The sequence below is a fragment of the Trichosurus vulpecula genome, chromosome 4, assembly GCF_011100635.1.
Source record: "Trichosurus vulpecula isolate mTriVul1 chromosome 4, mTriVul1.pri, whole genome shotgun sequence".
NCBI classification, from domain to species: domain Eukaryota; kingdom Metazoa; phylum Chordata; class Mammalia; order Diprotodontia; family Phalangeridae; genus Trichosurus; species Trichosurus vulpecula.
Genome location: NC_050576.1, coordinates 294,056,025 through 294,075,074, shown reverse-complemented (window position 1 = coordinate 294,075,074; position 19,050 = coordinate 294,056,025). Strand labels below are relative to the sequence as shown.

Sequence of the window (19,050 nt, the reverse complement as noted above, 5' to 3'; positions counted from 1 at the left end):
TTGCTATCTACTTGGATTAATGCATCTTTGCTACTTGTTGTGTTCATGGTGGAACTGGTATTTGGAAGGAAGTAAAGCCCTGGATATAAAGCTTAGGGCTTTCCCCTTTAAGAAATAACTATGAATCTGAAAAGTACGTCCTCTAGTCTAACAATATTTAAGGGAGCAGGTAGGATATTACTCAAACCCTCTATACATATCTCTACGAGGACAGCACAGTAGTTGCCAACTTCTGACTGCAACCTCCTCCCAGCTGGAACTGAAATATCTCATGGAAAAGTGTGGAAGCAGGAGAATCGAGATATATTTATTCTGATCTCCTTGTCTCTCTCTCACACTCACTCACAAACACACCCCCAGTCCCCTGATAAATGTGAGAGTCAGCTATACCACATAAAGAATATACACAAAATGAATATAATTTTGGGAGCCCAGGCATGAGCAGCTGAGAGGAGTTCAGGGCTCCTAGGTGAGCGGCAGTTTCATGTGCAGAAGATGGCATGAATTCCAGTTTTAAAGGAAAGCGGGGATTGGGGTGGGGGAGAGCCATTATCTGTTGAAGATTACATCGGGAAGTCACCCTCCCAGTGATGCAAGCAATCTTGATGAACTAGGATGACAAGAGAACCAAAGTAAAAGCCGGGGTCAACCATTCAGAGTATCATTAAGCCAAGCTGTAAACACTCCAAAGTTAGATCATCACCAGGACCGGGTCCAAGAGATGCTGGCTGCTCACCCCAGGTCAACCCCGGCTGATGGACAAAGCAGACTTTCCATCTCAGACAGGGCAACCTTGTTTGGGCTCAGCGGAGTGTCCACGACGAATCCCGGGGTGGGGGGCTGGAGTTGGGGTGTGTGTGAAATCTACCAAGTTCACCACTACTTGGAAATTAGACTTGTGGATGGGGGGGGGGGGCAACCACGTGTCTCAGAGAGGATGAGGACCCGCAGCTTCTCCACTCTGGCTGCGGGTGCAAACCACACCTCTGACGCCCCCAAGGTACCAACACCCCGTTCCTGCGGATGCCAACGCAGCTCGGCGTTTGAATGTTCCCGGGGTACGGCGGACAGTTCTCTTTCCACGTCGGGAGCCGTGTGTCCCTCCGCCGGGGTCAGTTGGACAGAGCTGCCCTAGAGTCCACCGCTTTTCCTCCTGGGAAGAGACTGGGGAGGGAGAAAAGTGGGTAGGGTAGAGCTGCCTTAAAGAACCATAACCTCGGAGGAATTCCCTTTCTACCGTTTTTTCGGCCCGCTGGGTGACAAACAAACGGTCCTTCCCTTCCCCAGCAGGCTGAGCCTACGGGGTTAGCGCGGCGGATGCCGCAACCACCTTCCCGCTTCCCCTCCCCCGTCGTAGTCTGGTGTGGGCCCGGGGGCTCCCGAAGCCGCTCGGCAAGTTCCGCCTCGGGAGCCGCGAGGCGGGGCCACTCGGGCGTCTCCGGCCGAGTTCGGGCGTTTCCGTGCGCGGCCGCCGCTGCGCACTCGGCACTGGGCGGCGCTGGCTGGCTCCCTGGCTGCGGCTCCTCAGTCGGCGGCGGCTGCTGCTGCCTGTGGCCCGGGCGGCTGGGAGAAGCGGAGTGTTGGTGAGTGACGCGGCGGAGGTGTAGTTTGACGCGGTGTGTTACGTGGGGGAGAGAATAAAACTCCAGCGAGATCCGGGCCGCGAACGAAAGCAGTGACGGAGGAGCCAGTACCACCGGTAAGAGGAGCAGGAGGAGGAGGCAGGAGCCCGAGAGAGCCGGGGGGACGGAGGGGGGACGGGGAGGCGCCGGACACCCGCGCTCGGGGCCTTCCCCTCGCAGGAGGGGCCGCGTTAAAGATGGAGCCTCCGCCCGAGCCCGACCACATCGCCGCCGCTCTCAGCGAACAAAGAATAATGGCGGCGGACTGGAGCCAGCGGCGGCCGGGGCGGCAGCGACTCTGCCTGCAGCCAGCGGCGGCGCTCCTGGCGGGGGGCAAGCTTGCGGGCGGGGGGCCCGGGGGCACCCGGGGAGGGGCGCTGCGGGGGAGGGGGCGGCGGGAGCGGGACCCCCGCATCCCCGCGGCCCCGGCGCGCCGCGGAGGGGTGAGGGGCGCCCGCGGCGGGGAGCCCGAGCCCTGCTTCTCCCGCGGGGGGGAGGGGGGGGGGATGTGCGGGAAACCACCGCCGAGCCCCCCCTTCCCCCCCGCGGAACCCCTCTCCCTCCCACCCCGTGCGCTTCTCGCCTGCTTCTCCTCCTGCACCGCCGGGTCACAGGGAAAGAAGCGGCTTCAGGCCCCGGGAGTTTTTGTTGTTTTCATCCTTATTAATTTTTTTTTTTTGAGGAGTGAGGAAAAGGAAGTTTTGGGGGCAGAAAGTGTTGGCGAAGGGGTTCGCTTCCGGAAAAACCCCTCTACCACACCAGTTTCGGGGGGGGTGCAAAAAAAAAGGCAACGTTTAACCTGCTGTCTTTCTCTCTTTGCTCTTTTGTGCAATAAAGTTCCGAACCAAAGGCGTTTTTCGTATCGTATTTTTATTGCTGCACTTTTTTACTCACCCCGTGTCCAGCCACCCCCTTTGGGGAAATTGTGGAGGTTTTTTTTCCTGCGCAGTTGTGATGAGAGTTAATGTTGCAGTTCATTTTAGTTGACTTTCCCTCCTTTTTAAGAAGGGGGCCGGGGGCGGGGGGTGCAGAGCCCGGTGTTCATTGACCTAAGTCTGTCCGTCTCTCTCTTTTTTTTTTTTTAACAACGAAGAAACTCTTTTTAGTTTAAAAAAAAAAAACTATTTTGTAAAAGGGAAGCCACGGCTCCTGGGGCAGTTTCGGATTTAACCCTTTGAGGTAAAAGTCATTTGCACCGTTTCATTCTGAAACTTGTCTTTAAAAAAAAAAAAAAACCGTTTTTCTGAGTCTTTATGGGGGTGATGAACATCGCTGTTTTCTTCCAAACCTTGCAAAGTGTTATGTAGGTTTCCATCTCTCTTCTCCACATTCCCCTGACCCCCAAATTAATGTTCTTGACAAAATTTAACTGTCGGAAGTGGTGGCAACTTAGCAAAGCCCTGAAGTTGTGTGGTTTTTTTTAAAATAGTATGTATTTCCTCCTATAGCACAGTGTAACCTTCATCGTGGAGTAAAAGGCAACTTTTGTTTACACATTTTTGGTTTTTCCCTATATAACACATACCCTTCATCATGGAGTAAAAAAGCAACTTTTGTTTACACATTTTTATTTCTCTTAATTGGGGGCAAGAAAAATGTCTTAAGTTCATTGGCACATTGGCTATCAGAAAAAAAATTTTTTTTTTGGTAACTTTGAGTATGATTTGTTTCAGTTACCTGTATTTCATCACACCATTGAATTAGGATTTCAGATGAGAATAATTGCATGCAAGCTTCTAACATGTTTTTAGTTTAGAATATATCTGACCCTGCAATTAAATTTTTTCTACATACACCTCAGTTTCTTGTTTTAAAATTCTCTTCCTTAGACTTATCTGGCGAAAAAATGTATCTCTAAGTCTTTATAATTTGAAGGAACTATCAAACTTGACAAAGGCATTTTGTTTGTCAAGATAAAACTACATTGTTTACCCATCAGTAGAATAATTGATGAACATTATGATCTGTAGCTAGAATTAGAGACTTAACAAAGTTGTGGTAACTACCTTTTGCAAAATGTCAGAGCCTCAGTTTCCTCATCTGTAAAATAGGTGATACTATCTGCAGTACCTGTCTCACAGGGATGTTGTGATGATCAAATGAGAGCGTGTGTAAGTGCTTTTTAAATCTTAAAATGCTACATAAAAATCAGATATTTTTATGTGACAGCTAGACAGCCCTCCCAACCACACACACATATACATACATATACACACACATATGTGTATGTTTACAATTCCGTGTTCTCAGTTTGTCATCTTTGGGACAATTTATTTCAGCATTGGTTTTATTAACAGGAAACTTGATAAGGAAATTGCTCATAAAACATTATAGTGCACAAACATTGTACTAGCCTGACCAGCAAATGTTAGTACTTTTTCCCCTTGTAGAAACTAAGAACAGACTCTAATACGTAAGCATTTTATTGCTCTTAGATTATTTTTCTTGTAGCCCCACTTGAGTAATAGGTAAGTTCTTAATTTGTAGTTCTTGGAATTGTCTGAATAATATTTGAATGCACTTATAGTGCTGAATTGAAATGATTTCGTATCTTCCCAAGTGTCTGTTTTTAAACAATTGATTTCTACCTATTGAAAGTGGCAGAGCAAATGTACTATAAGCAAAAAAGACAGGGAGAGGGAAGTGTTGTAATTGGAAGTATTCCAATAGCAATTCCATTTAAATCCAAAGCTTTACTTAGTTTATGCCTTTGGATTTTCCAGTAGTGGATTTTTTTTTGCTTGTATTTTTGTTTGTTTTTAATCTAGATTTAGGGATAACATGCTGTTAGAAATTTCGTCAGTGTAACCTAAATAAAATTTAGTAATAATATGATAATCAACTTAGACAATTTTAATTTTACTATTGGGATAATTCATATGCTGCGAGTGACTTTCCTTCATCTTCACTTGATTCTTTAATCTTTCTGGCATGCCAGTTTTGATTAGTTCTGAATATTGTGAAACATCATAGGCCCTTTGAATAGGTAGAGAAACAGTAACTAGTTTTCTTAAACAAGTATACATTATTTCTGTTTTTGCTTTGATAAGTTAAACCACAGCTACAGGAAAAAAAGTAAATTTTATCTTTCCATCTCCTAATTGTAATTTCATGTTGGAGCATTTATCTAAACAAAAATTGACTCATTTGTAATTTATACATGACATGTATCATTGTATGTACACATCCAGCCAACTGTGTATGTGTGTGTATTCTTGGAAAATTACTTGTTGGCACATTTGAAACAGCAGTTCAATTCTTTGAAAGGTAAGGTTCAGATCTGTTATGTACACCTACCTAACGACTGAAAAATATTAAGTTTTTTTTTTCCTGCCCTCATGGTGCCTGTTACAGTTAGTTGTATGCCCCAAGATAACAAGAATAGGAACTTAAGTTTCCAGAGCTTTTACTTATAGCAAAGGGATTCACACACATTATGTACATACACATCTGGATTTTTAGGCAGTATATCTTGTGTAAGGATGAGAGATTTCATTAAAAACTTTGAACAGCAGAAAATCAGTTGATGTAAAACAACTGATTTTCTGAATTAAAAGAAACCTTACTTTCCACAGAAAAGTTAATACAACTGTGGATAAACATGGGAAGTTGGGAGTACCACCATTTTCCATTCAAATTCACACTATAGTAAGCAGAACTGTTTCCCTAAACTAGTTGATATTTTTGGCTTACCTGCTTTTTCTGTGGGATTTTTTTCTCTCTTATAGTTGCACATAATACTTAACTCCTATAGTGGTAAGAAATACTGTCATAAAAGTTCCTCAAACATAGTTTCTCAGCATTTTTATGTTTAGTGATCATTCCTCAGATGGCCTTTGCACATCAGATTTCTTGATGATTTACCAGTATTTCTGTGTTTCAGAAAGAGATATTAATGTGGTTTTTAACTTTGGTTCCCAAACAAACTGAAATTTTAACTTTTTTTGATATGTAAAGCTCTACCGTATACAAGGTTTTTTCATCCAAGTATTTATTTTGGAAATCCGTCTATGTCATACAGTGTATATGACTCAATTAAGAGACAAAAGCCATTTATCCATGTTATACTTTAGCAGTCCTGTGAACATTTTTTTAATCCAAGGTGTCACATACTTATGGTGCTCTTTTGGATCCATTACTTCTTTTCTGAATTTAATAATGATTTTTATAAGTAACTTACCAAGAAACAACAATGTATTCGTTTCCAGTTCTAAAATGGTTTTTCAATGTGTATGGTAGAAAGAGTGCTGAATTTGTGGTCAGGAGACCTGAATCAAATGTCAACTATTATACTTAGTAGCTATGTGACCATGGGCAACTGAGGAGGAACTCTCTGGGGCCTTAATTTACGTATTTGTAAAATAGATTGGATTAATTGCTAATGCCTCTTTCATCTCTAAGTCCTGTGATCTTTTAAGTGCAACTACCTTAATGCTGGAGTTGTCATTTGTACGCTGAAATTACATATGTTGAAAATTCAGATTCTTTTAGCTTTATATCTATTTTTATTTTAGCTGATGATCTGTGATTTTTATTATTTAAAATGATACCCTATACTAAAGGTGATTTTTTTTTGAGCATATTGTAATTTTTGCCTTTTGTAACATCTGCAAGCACAAACATTTTTATAGGTTTTCTGATATATTTAAATGTTTTTTTCACCAGTGAAAGCAACCGAAGGCTCCCTTTGGAGCTATTTTCATTTAACCTATAAAGGGGGCTTTACAGGGTTATCTTGATAAGAAGAATCAGTCAAAATTTGTTTATTAAGCACCTGCTACCAGCCCGACGAGATAATAGATAATAAGAATATAAAAGTGAGACAGTTCCCCTTAAGAAGCCTACCATACACCAGCAATCCTGTTACGTTTTCCTTCATACTTTTATCACCTTAGACTTACAATGTTAGTTTTTGCCTACTTCTAGCCTAAAATATGATAGTTGTGTGTTTACTACTGTTAATCCATAACATTGATGCCACATAGCAACATAAGTCAAATATTGAAAATACTCCTCCTTCATTCTAGTATTTGACTTATTTTTTTTCTTTTTGCTTCTGCCAGCCACTTCAAGGTATCAGTGTAGCAATGACATTGATGCTTAGTGTTAGAAACTGACCTAGTTTAAAAAGAACCCCTCTCCTTTTTATTTTATGTAAATTTAGTGGTATTTAATTGAACAGTCCAGTAATTGATCGTACTATGCTTTGTATTTTAGGCAGGGACAAATCACCTAGAAACATTGACATTTGGTTTTCTTCTTTTTGAAAATCATTATTCCATAATAAATTTTAAAAATTCAGATAGTATCTTTTATCAGTGTCCAGCTTGGATGGAGAAATATAATAAGCACTGTTGGAACGTAAGTGAGAGTAAGGATACCAAATTTTTTTTAAAGGCAGTTGGTGTTAAGTAACCGGCCTGAATTTAACTCAGGTCTTTATGGCTCTAGGGCCCATGTACTCTGCCACCTAACTGCCCCAGGATACTTACTTTAAAAAAGAAAAAAGCTTTCAGTATCTTAAATAGTCAAAACTGTCTTGACCATTAACCTGAAGCCATTTGTCACCATTTCTTATACTCTGGTTCTAGGTGGTGTGTGTGTCCTTAGGACCAGGAAGTAATACCAGTAGGCTAAGCAATTGCAATTTAGAATTAGAAGACTTAGTTGTCAACTGTAAGGATTGATATAGGAGAAAAGGCTAATAAAAGAGACTGATTAAATTATTTTTTAAGTCTCAGGAAGGGAACTTTCACCAAGTTTTGAAAGTTGCTACCAAAGGTAAAAATGAAACTCTTTCTGGCTGAACATGTAGAGCAATATTTTGTGTTTGTGTAATCCTTTTGATTTAAAAGTGGGAAAAGGAACATGTCAGCAAAACTAATTCACACATCAACCAGGTGTGGCCTAAGGTGCAGTGTTAAACACCCCATGAGTCCCTCATAATAAATAAAGCAACTTATGCATTTCATTTGATCCTCACAATAGTAAAATAAGACAAGCCAGTATTTTTCCCTATCATGAATTTTGTTTTTTTAAATGGGCTCTGGAGAGGTGAAAGGATGTACCAAACTCCAAAACTGTAGATAGTGGTGGAGCTGAGGCTAGAACTGAGGTCTTCTGTCTCCTAATTTGGTGCTTTCGTTTCTCTACTGTGTGTTTCAACAATTTTATTTAATGAGCTAGCGATGGGCCTATTAGTATTTGATTTTAACTGTGACATTGTAGCTCTAGCTAAAAAAAGTTTGATCTAGACTGAAGTAATTTTTCTTACCTGTTGTAATATGGGTAATGTGCCACTGGAGGTTTAAAAAAAACTATTTTAAGTTGTTTAATAATAATTCACATGTATATGGTGTCTCAGTTATTTCAGACTATTCAGTCATCCTGAAAGGCATTGTTCATTCAGATCTACTTGTACTCTTAAATGAACACTACTTTCAAATAAGTAACAATTATTTCTAGGAACAGTCTGAGCTAATGGACAAAATACCAGACTCGGCATTAGGAAGACCAGGCAGGGTTGAATCTCCCTTTTGATACTTACTAGCTATATGGCCAAGGATAAGTTCCTTAATCTCTCTGAGTCCCAGACAACTCTCCAAAATGCTTAAATTGTAGACTTAGGTGTGGTATAGTAGAAGAAGAATGGCCTTGAGTCTAGGACTTGGGCACAGATTCTCTTCTTACTCTCACCTTCCATCTCCTGCTATTGGTGTTTCCTAAAAGAAGGCAGGAGGGGGTCCACAGCTTAAATCCTTCCCCCTCAGAGAAGACTTCTACTTCCTGCTCCACCTAGCTCATCTGCAGCTTCAGGTGAGAAGAATAACCTTTTATCTCCTGCTGCTTGTGTCCCGTTGGGGAGGTGGCATGGTCTAGGGTTTGACTTCCATCTGCACTAGTGAGGGACAGTTTCTGTCTCATGCCAGCGTGGTGTCCTGTGTCCTGCGGTGAGGAGAGCTTCTGGATTCAAAGAGGAGTAACCTTTCTGACCTGGAGTCTTCTATCTCCCACTACAGCAAAGACATTGGGAAGCAGGATTTCATTCTGCTGTGCCATCTTCTGCCTGTTCTTCAGCCTTCAGAGGAAAGAGAAAATGTGAATCCCATCTTATTGTATGCCTTCTGTCTGGTGCCTGTGTCTCTTGCTTGATCTTTATTCTCCTCTAGGAAGAAGAGCAGTGGCACTTAATGTTTAACCTACACTTGGTCATAACCCACACATCTCAGTGATACTGAATCCAAACCCTTTTCCCCAGCATCCAATTCCTTATTCCTATCCACTCTTTTCACTTATTTTCCATCTCTCCCTCATCTGGATCTTTATCTACTGCCTATAAACATGCCTATGCCTACTCCATCCTCAGAAAACCATCACTTAATCCTTCTAATATCTCTTCTGCCCTTTGTGGCTAAACTTCTTGAGAAGACCATCTACAATAGATACCTCCCCTTCCACAAACAATTCCATCCTCCCTTCTAATATGAAAAGGTAAGATCAATCATTGATGACCCATTCTGCTGGAGCATTACAAATTACAGAGCCAAGCCTGATGGTGTAATGCCTGTAATCCCTCCTGCTGGGGAAGCTGAAGTTGGTGGAACTCTTGAAGTCAAGAGTCTAAACTTCAGTGAGACTCAACCAATTAGATGTCCCCACTAAATTTGATGTGGTGAGCCCTGCAAGGGTGGGAGAGGGTAGGGGCAACCTCCCAGAGGCCTAAGGAGGGATGGATCAGCCCAGGTTGAAGGGCCAATCAGAGTGGGTTCAGGCCTGTCAGTAACCCTTGTACTTCTGGCCTATGGGAGGACCCAGAATAGAACCACACATACACAAATGACAGACCACTAGTGAGATCTTGTATTTCAGCATCTATCTTCTGGGGCCAAGATAGCAGTAACAGTTGATCAAAGTGCCATTTTTATTTACATTATATATATATAATAGGATATAAGCTTCTTGAGGGCGGGAACTACTTCATTTTTGTCTTTGTATCTCCAGTGCCTGGCCTACATGGATGCTTAATAATTATAGTCATTATGCAGATTTTGCCTCATTGTTTATACGTGTTTTCCTCATGTTCATACATGTCTTCCTATAGAGGCATTTAGAGCTAATGGGATAGGGAATAAATATATTTTTAGAGGTAAAACCTGTTTCAAGAATAAAGGTATTAGGATACAGCCAGTCGTCTTAATTCTGCCAGCTACAGACCAACCTGGCTACATGGTACAATAGAAAGAGAACTGACTCTGGAGTCAGAGGCCCTGAATCCAAATCCCAGTTAGTTATTTCATATACTTCGATATGCCCTCATGAAACTTGTAGGGTATATCCTGCCTTAGAACCTATAACATTGTTTCATTTTTGCATGTTGCTATATAGTTTTACAAAGTGCTTTCTTTACAAAAATCATATGAAGTAGCAATCAGCAAGTGCCAGGCTCTGTGCTAAGTGACAGGGATACAATGACAGTGAAAAGTTATGTTAATTTTTTTCTCAAGGAGCTTATATTCTAATGGGAGAAACATGTGTATATGCATGTGTATGTGTACACACACACACATGAGACAAATACAAGCGATATTATCCCCATTTTAACAATCAGGAGGCATAATTTAGACCTGGGAAAAGGGTCGTTAAAGAGTTTAGGTCGCTTAGACTACGAATCATAAAGTGACTTACAGTCACAGCTGGTGCACCTGGGACTCTTAAGTTAGTAATACTGTTTCACTAAGTACAAAAAATGTCTGAAAGTTATACTGGTTCTGTAAATTGTCCAGTCAGGATAACTTTTATGTGGGATTATTTTATATCCTGCTACTTTGCTAAGTTATTGTTTCAACTAGCTTTTTAGTTGACTCTAGGATTTTCCAAGTGTATCATCATATCATCTGCAAAAAGAGATAGTTTTGTTACCTCATTGCCCTTCTGATTCCTTCAATTTCTTTTTCCTCTCAATGCTATTGCTAATATTTTTAGTATGATAGTGAATATTGGTAATAATGGGCATCCTTATTTCACTCCTGATCTTATTGGGAAGACTTCTAGCTTATCCCATTACAGATAAGCTCATGGTTTTAGGTAGATACTAATTACCATTTCAAGGGAAAAAATCTTTATACCTATGCTTTCAAATATTTTTAATAGGAATGAGTATTGTATTTTGTCAGAAGCTTTTTAGACATCTATTGACATAATCATGAATGTTGCTACTTTTATTAACAATCAGAAAAACTTTGAGGCTAGTAGTTAAAAAAAAGTTCATTTCTTTTATTATACATACATTACTGTAGACTAGTTTAAAAGTGCTTCGAGCTGGCAAAATTGTTACCACTTATTTAGAAAACACTTAGATAATGTTTAATGTGATAAATTGCTAAGTCAGGTCTAATACTCATAAGTTTTTGATATATGCATAGGATAATGGAGACATGCATGTAAATATCAGTTCAAAATTCATAACACTGGATTAGAATAGTGTTTTGGCTTAAAAAACTAAATGTACCTGCCATAATGTCTGTATTCCGGTCATTTTAGGAAAGTATTATCACACCCTTTATGATATGCATGCAGTGTAAAAGTTAAGTGGCATTCTCTGTTTGAATGGAAATTTCCTCTATTATGAATTTCCAGTAACTCAAATGCTTTATTAACTTAACATTATCTTCATCTCTGAAATGTATGCAATATTACAATTAATAAAATAATGAAAGTTAAGCTACCAGGAGCCTCTATAGATTAAAAGAAAGAGTTCCTCATTCCCTGATTAAGTCAGGAATATAGATTTGAAAATGTTCTTATACTCCAGCATTTTTTTAGACTTAATTTCCCTGTGCCACTTTCCTACACTTCCACCCCTGTACTTTATTAGCAGTAAAGAATATATAGAAAAAATAAATTTTCTGTGTAGATTAACTTTATGGGTTATCTATGGTCAATTCTCTTTTAAATTGACCCTTCCCTCCCCACACTAAGTATGATCTTGGGGCATTTTCTCTTTCTATTCAACATACACCTAGCCAAAGCCAACTATGCTATTAAGATAATTAGTAAGGTAACTTGGTAAACTTTTAATAATATCTATTCTTTTAGGTAATTGAGGCAATACAGAAATCTCTACAGCCAGGTTGAAAACCAAGGGTTTTTAGTTCTGGCTATAGCACAAATAACTTTGAATTTATACAAGTCACTTAATGATTACTCTGTTTTCTTATCTTTAAATTGGAAATAATAAGATATCCTACTTAACACATAGGCATTGACTGAGACAGAGTATATGTGAATATACTTACTGACACAGTGGAAAGAACACACTGGATTTTGAATTGAGTTTTCATCTCAGCTATATTACTTTCTATGTGACCCCTGAGACAAATCTCTCAGATCTCCTGAGTATTTCAATTCTGTGCTTTTCATATTGCCTCCTCAAGGAAACCAATATTTTTCACTTTCCTAGGGCCATTTTGTAAGAAACTAACCAAGGGAAAAATTTTTTTCTAAAGCCAAATTCTAAAGTATATTATTAAATTCCGTGGAACAAACTATCATTTTATGGTCTATGTAGGACAATAATTAAATAAATATTTACATTCAGTAGTACTTTTTTGGTTCATTCTTAATTTTACCAGACCTGGTAGGACTTATTTTGAAAAACCTTATTCTTTTTAGTGGATACAAAAATTGCTGTGCATTTACCTTCCTTTTTTTTTTTTAAATGTACTTCACCTCTTTCCAGAATCCATTGAAAAATAATGAACACAGACAATAAAACGAAACTTTCTTTTTCTTCTGTGGGAGCCATGGCTAAAGTTCATAGACACTTGTCTTCATTATTATTTGTGATCATTTACTAAGTTTTGTGTGTATTTATTGTATGTCCATAAAGTTTAAGTTACTTTACAAAGATCATTTATAGTGAACATTCCTTGTAAATTATGACAAATACCTGTGGTGATACAAAGATAAAAATGGCACAGTCCCATTATAAAGGAGTATTCAGGGGAATCAAAATATACAAAATTAACAGGTATCCTAGTAACTAGAGTAATCATAAAAGGCTTTAGGTAAAAGGTGGCACTTGAGCAGAGTTTAGAAGTAAACATAAGATGCAGAAGTATATGAGAAATACATTTCATTTATGGGTGACAGCCAGTGCAAAGGCTCAGAGAGAGCTGGGGTGTCATGTGTGAGAAACAAGAAGTCCATTTCATCTGGATGGAGTACAGGAATGGAAGCAATGAGTAATAAACTTGGAAAAGATAGGTTGGGCCAGGTTGAAAGGATTTTAAAAGCTAAACAGAGGTGTTTATATTTGATCCTAAAGGCAACAGAGACCCCTAGAGTTTATTGAGTAGGGAAGTTACATAGTCATTCTTGAACTTGTGGGAAATATGGCATCTGTGTGGAAGATGGATTGGAGAAGGGAGAGATTTGAGGTAGGGACACTAATTAGGTTATTGTGGTAGTCCAGGCAAAAGGTGATGTGCCTGAACTGGGGTAGACACCAGGAAGGACATAGCTGCTAGAGAGATTGTGAAGGTAGAAATTACAAGGTTTGGCAACTGATTAGCTATGTGGGGTGAAGAATTAGGTATTTGAGGGCTATACTGAGCGAACCTAGGTGAATGAAAGGTTAATAGTACCCTTGATAAAAACAGGGAAATCAGAAGATGGTGAGTTTCAGGGGAAAGCTAATGAGTTACGTGTTTGACATGTCGAGCTTGAAATAGCCATGGGACATCCAGTTTGAAATACCCTGTAATTGCCCAAATGAATGCTCGGGAGAGACTAGAGCTGCATATATAGAGTTGGGAGCCACCTGCATAAAGATGGTAATCTTGGGAAGCTGTTGAAGTTGCTGAATGACAGAATGTAGAGTGAATAGATGAGGCCCTGGACATACTCTTGGACTGTGAGCCAACAAAGGAGACTGAGGTGGAGTAAGAGAATCAAGCAAAAATATGAAGAGAGACTAGGAGAGGGTGGTTATTAGTGTCAAAATGTTGTCCAGAAGGATAAGAATTGAGAAAAGGCCATCAGATTTAACAGAATCTTGGAGAAAACAGTTTTGGTTAAGTAAACAAGGTCAGAAGCCAAGGGTTAAGAAGTGAGAGGAGAGGAGATACAAGCAAGAAGTGCAGACAACCTTTTTATTATTATTATTCCTAAGGATTTGGACTATGAAAGTAAGATCGCTAGAAAGGGATGGTAGGGTCTAGTGAGAATGTTATTCCATATTGAAAAGATTTGTGCCTTTTGTAAGCATCATGGAAGGAACCAGCAGATAGGGAAAGTTTAAGAGTTATAGAGTACTTTATTATGGTGGTAATCTGGGAATGGGATCAAGGGTACAAGTAGAGAGGTTGTCCTTTATGAAAAAGAACACAGAATCATCAGAGACTGGAGTAAAGGAGGAAAGAAATGAGAGATTGATGACACATCAAAGATTGATGATCTCTTAGTAATGAAATGTGGTCCTCAGCTTAGAGGAAAGGGTAAGGGATGAAGCAGGATGGGATGAGAAAAGACAGGGCAGGTTGGGATGAGTTGGTCAGTATCAAAAAAAAAATAAAAGGGATGAAAGGTAGGGAAGGACCTTCAGAAAGCAGATGATCAACTTAAAAAAAAAAACAGTTGCTTTTACAGCTCTGCAAAACATTTCACCTTTTTTTTTATTAGTAAATTTTTTTGTATGTGAAAAAGGATTCACTTCATTTTCCAAAGGAACCTGGAAAAGTAGATAGAAAAATAACTATGACATTTTAGTTTCAGTTCATTGGGAAATTAGAACAAGGCGATGAAACTTTTCTGCAGAAGAGACATGCAGATTTTTAAATTTCATTTTATGAAATAAATGTCAACAAAAGCTTTAAACACATCCCAGAGGTAGAAAGGATTTCAGAAATCATCTAGTCTAGAGGTTTCCAAACTTATTTGACCTAACCCACCTTTTCAAAAAAAAAAATTTACTCAGCACTCCCTTGGAAAACTACTTTCTTTAACCCTTTAACAATTTTTTTCTTGAAATATGCATCATTTAAAAAAAAATTAATGACATCTTAAATTTAGTCTATTGTAAATTTGTGGGGTTTTTTTTTCTGATTTGAAATTTTGATGATGCAGTATTGCGTCATGTAACCATATAGTGTATTGTAAACAAGTCATTACACACACGTGTTGCTGCCAATGCATGCTGGACTTCTAGACAGCAGTATACTTGCTTGCCAACAGTTGCTTGTTAAGACCTATTGGCAAGTCTGATAGGTTATAACTTGCATTTTGTGTGGTTTTTTGGAAAATAATGTAATCACTATGACTTACACAACAACTGAAATGTGTACCAACAGTTTTTTAAAATTATCTTCTCTTCTTTCCTTGTGCTTCCATAGCTCCCTTATTTTTATTCAATGCCCCCCAATTGCACCTGAGGCTATTACCACACCCAGAATCTGTCCAGTGGTCCCTAAGGGGCAGTATTGCCCATTTTGGGAATCTGTGATCTAGTCTAATTCTTTCATTTTACAGATGAGGAAACTGGGACCCAAAGAAAGGTAAAAAGATTTACCCAAGGCTATCAAATTTAATTAATGACAGATCTGGAATTAAAATCCAAACCTCTTGATTCTTGCTCTAAATGATTTTCTTCGGAAAAAAATTCTAGGCTTCAGAATATAAGAATCCTATTAATTCACCCCAAAATTGTAACATTCTGGTGATAATTCAGGACCCCAATATATCACAAAATATACTATTACAAAAATTTTTGTAATTATATCCAAGCAAATACAAAAAAATTAAATTTTCAGTGATTAAATATTTTATGCCATCCTCTATGTATATTAAACTAGAGTTATGAATTATTACAATTTTTTTCAACCAATTACAAGCATAAATAATTGGCAAGAAAACAATTGAATATAGTTTTCCCTAGAGCATTGCAAATATTTTCATAAAGTAGAGTTGCTTTGTGATTTATCTCATACACAATTTCCCCACACGATTCCCTTTTTTTTTTTTTTTTTTGGGAGGAAGGAAGGGCAATTGGGGTTAAGTGATTTGCCTAAAGTCACACAGCTAGTAAGTGTCTGAGGTTGGATTTGAACTCAGGTCCTCCTGATTTTAGGGCGAGTGCTCTACTCACTGTGCCACCTAGCTGCCTACCCCCACTCCATTCTTTGCTTTATCTTTGTTTACTTTATCCCAGATCTAACTTCCAGAGGGAGCTAGATTTGTGAATTTGATTTAAATGGGAGACTGAGGCATTCACAAAGCAAATATTGCTTCAGTGTCAAAAATTCATTTGTCTTGATGAGACTTACCAAAATTATTCTAGTTGTTGATGAGAGTGCCTCCAGTATGTTCCCTCAGTGATGTACTGTGAATGACAAAGATCTTAAGTTTAGACATATTAGCCTAACATCTTGGCTATATATTTGGGACTTGAACCTGCTGTAAATGTTCTGTCTGGCTTTTGGAATAATAGGTGATAATAGCACCAAGGTCCTGGAGTACAGCTAACATATTAGTATTGAAATCATACTCTTCAATTTTGCTAGATTGGTGGTGAATGACAAGTATTTTTAAATATAGGTAGTGAACTGAAGAAAGGCAGCAACAAAATAAGTACAGGAAAAAGCCAGAGATCTTTTTGATTGCATTTAACTTTCCACAAGGTTATAATTCATTACTCAGTATTACCTAGTGCACTATCCTGGAGAGAGTTGTTTTTCATGGACCTAGATTTTTAGAGATTCCAATGAAGTAGAACTGACTGGATGTCCCCTGCTTGTTCCTGGCTTTCAAACTCAAAATATTGAGTCATACAGCATACGTCTTCTCTTAACAGCTCTTGGGGCAAAAGCTGGAGTGTTACAGATTTTGCTTGATCACAATTTGGTTTAAAGTGTTTAAACTTGCAAATTTACAAAAACCTATAAAATTTTCTTAGCAATATGATTATATTTAATTCTCCTTCAAAGTATTTGCATATCAATATTTCATTATGAACAGAATGTTTTCAGTTACCGCATAACATAATTTATGGCTAGCTACAACGAATAATATGAATAATAAATATTGATAAAACTAATGAAAATGTTGGGAGTTCAAAGATGAGCCTATTCTTTGCTCTTAGGAAGCAGCAGATTCTCCCAGGACACTTGGCAACATAATATAGTAACAGACTTGTTGATATATCTTGCTTTTTTTAGACTTTACAACTATCACTTTACATAGATATAATGTTGTAAAGGACCTTAGAGAAGTCCAACTGAATCACAAGAGAGGTTGTGAGTTGCTCAGGGTTATACAACTATTAAGTGTCTAAGGCAGAATTCTTTCTAACCAAAGTCTTCCTGACTCAGAATCCACTGCTCTACTTGATACTTTGTTCATCTATTTAAGTGTCTACTAGGTCCTGTATCCTTGGGAATTGCAGAAATAAGTAAGATAAAGCTCTTGTCCTCAGAACTTGTCTAAGTGTCTAAGGCAGAATTCTTTCTAACCAAAGTCTTCCTGATTCAGAATCCACTGCTCTACTTGATACTTTGTTCATCTATTTATTAAGTGTCTACTAGGTCCTATATATCCTTGGGAATTGCAGAAATAAGTAAGATAAAGCTCTTGTCCTCAGAACTTGTCACATATGTTTTAAAGAACAGCAGACCCTAAATTCAGATTTGTGGGATTGCTGCTATTAGTAGGCTTTTCTAGCCGTTCCATTATACAGAGTACCAACCTTCTTTCTCATAGTTCCAATGTGAGAAAACCTACTCTGGCCACATGTTCACTTACCCCATGCTGTAACAATACTGTTTTTCTAATCCTGCAGTGTTTCTTTCCCTTTCCCCCTCTGCTTCATCCAAGAATAATCATAGCTCCCATTTATATGGTGCTTTAAGATTTACAGAGTTTCTTCACATATGAATATGAAATATTCACACATAATATGAAATACTGTAAGTATTTTCCCCACTTCATGAGTAAGGAAACTAAGGCTAAAAATGGTGACCACTGAAGCCAGAAGTGATTTTTGTCTATTATGAACTCTTAGAGTACTTATTGACTGTCATTTTATAGTGTACTTGACAATACAAGACAGTAAATGATATTTTATTCTTAGTATGGCTTAGCTCCCCAACTAAATCATAAACCACCTGAATAAATCTGTTTATTTCCATGGAATCTAGCATACTACCTTGTGAACCTAGTATTTTCTCCATATAAATCGTAATGACTGAACTGCTTCAACCAGCTGTTCTCCAACAGTAATTATTTTACTTGTATCAGCAAGCACCATTTTAGTATGCAAAAGGCTCCTAAAGAGAACTTTAGCTTTATCTTAATAAACATTTAGGTTGGTATTGTTCTGCACAAACTCTGTTTTATTTTACCTATTGTTATATGCTGGTCACCACTCTTTCTAAAAGATAATGGCTTACATATGGCAAGTTTGCAAGCCCTTCACGTCTATTTTCTCATTCAGCAAATGCTGGGGTAAGTGGGCCTCCGTGGTAAAATAAGTTGGTGTTTGTTTTACTTTGGTATTCTGCTTTCTTACAGAATGTTGCTCTTAGAGTTGAGGAAACCAGGGCTCAGAAAGGTCAAATAATTTACTTCCGGGTGGGGAATCCACAGTACCATACTAGACTGACCCTTCTATAAAGAAAGAAGGTACTACCAGGTAGAGGGTTAAAAAAAGGGATTAGTGAATAAAAATAGAAAAGTTCAATTTTGTTTTATCTTGATAATATACATTTTAAAATATTAATGATTTTTGTTTAAAAGATCAAGTTGCTGGTGCTTCTAGGATTACCACCTCAAGTCAAAATCTGAAAGCAGGAGAAAGCAAATGATGATGCCAGTTTCTTGTATTGGATGTTTGCTTTGGGGGAGTTTGTGGCTTATTTTTAGTAAATCTTGGGATACTGTTTGTCATTCAGAATTTGTTTATGCGAAAGTGTTTTCCCCTTCTATATTATTTCAGAGGATTTGTTCTATTCTTATGGATACTTATATTCTTTAAGTACTTATCTCTTATTCTAGCTATGGGCTTGGGGTTGAGGGAGCAGACCCAAGATAGTCCATAATGAGGTAAGGATCAAACTAGGATTCATTGAACAGGAATTCAGTGCAATATTTATTAAGCATTTACTATATACAGTATACTATGATAGATCCTGAAAAACTGTTTCATCCCTTCCCTCAAGGGAATTTTAATCTAATGGGGGAGGACAAAACTGCACAAATAGGCATGATACAAGGTAGTAACAACACCTGACATTTATATAGCACTATATAGACATTATCTTATTTGATCCTCACAGCCCTGTTAGGTATTATTTTCTCTTTTTTATAGATTAGCAAATGAAGGATCAGAAAGATTAAATGATTTTTTAATACCTTAAACACTAATAATTAGCAGAGA

At 38.4% G+C, this 19,050-nt stretch overlaps 1 protein-coding gene across 2 annotated transcripts in view; it reads left to right on the top strand.

Annotated features, from left to right (window-relative positions):
• Window positions 1–1,514: 1,514 nt before the first annotated feature.
• CREB1 (cAMP responsive element binding protein 1) overlaps window positions 1,515–19,050 on the top strand; it is a 71,452-nt gene continuing 53,916 nt past the window's right edge. For both annotated transcript variants that reach the window (XM_036757885.1, XM_036757886.1), the window contains exon 1: window positions 1,515–1,699. The gene's annotated coding sequence lies outside the window, so the exon portion shown is untranslated. The remainder of the gene's footprint in view (window positions 1,700–19,050) is intronic.